The sequence below is a fragment of the Microtus ochrogaster genome, linkage group LG4 (genome assembly GCF_000317375.1).
Source record: "Microtus ochrogaster isolate Prairie Vole_2 linkage group LG4, MicOch1.0, whole genome shotgun sequence".
Lineage (NCBI taxonomy): Eukaryota > Metazoa > Chordata > Mammalia > Rodentia > Cricetidae > Microtus > Microtus ochrogaster.
In genome coordinates, this window is record NC_022030.1 from 44,582,679 (window position 1) to 44,583,403 (window position 725).

General features: G+C 43.4%; 1 pseudogene; it reads right to left on the reverse strand.

The window, feature by feature from the left end:
- The window catches only part of LOC101991207, a 5,336-nt pseudogene that overhangs the window by 4,106 nt on the left and 505 nt on the right, over positions 1 to 725 (reverse strand).

Here is a 725-nt window from a genome sequence, read left to right on the forward strand (position 1 = left end):
TCTTTATACACCTGTGCACACATGATAGCTCTGTCTCTTTATTGTCATTGTTCACGTTATTCGTCCTCCTTACTTCTACAACTGTATGTGCGTATTTCTTTATACACCTGTGCACACATGATACCTCTATCTCCTTCCTGTTATTGCAGGTTGTTGATGACAAATGTTTAACTTTCCTGTAGTAATAATATATATACCAAGACTGAACCAGGTCTTCAGTGTTGGGTGACACTCCCCTTGAGTCTGACAAGCTGGACTGACCTCTGCCTCCACAGTGTGTGAACCAGGACCTGGAAGTCTCACAAATCAGAACCAAGATCTTGTTTAAATTTTGAACCGTAAATAAAGGATTTTCTCTTTTTTTTTTTTAAAAAAAAAAAAAGAAGACTCCACACTGGGAGATTACCACTGGCAGTTTGGGCTTATTGTTAGGGCCCGTGGGAACATTCTCGATTTTTCTCATCACCAGAAATCCATCAATGATTTTTCCAAACACTACGTGCTTCCCATCCAGCCAATCACACTTAGAACATGTGATAAAGAACTGGCAGCTGTTTGTACTGGGACCACTGTTTGCTATGGAAAGCAGGCCTGGAGCCGAGTGTCTAAGTTTAAAATTTTCATCTGCGTCGGGCGGTGGTGGCACACGCCTTTAATCCCAGCACTCGGGAGGCAGAGGCAGGCAGATCTCTGTGAGTTCGAGGCCAGCCTGGTCTACAAGAGCT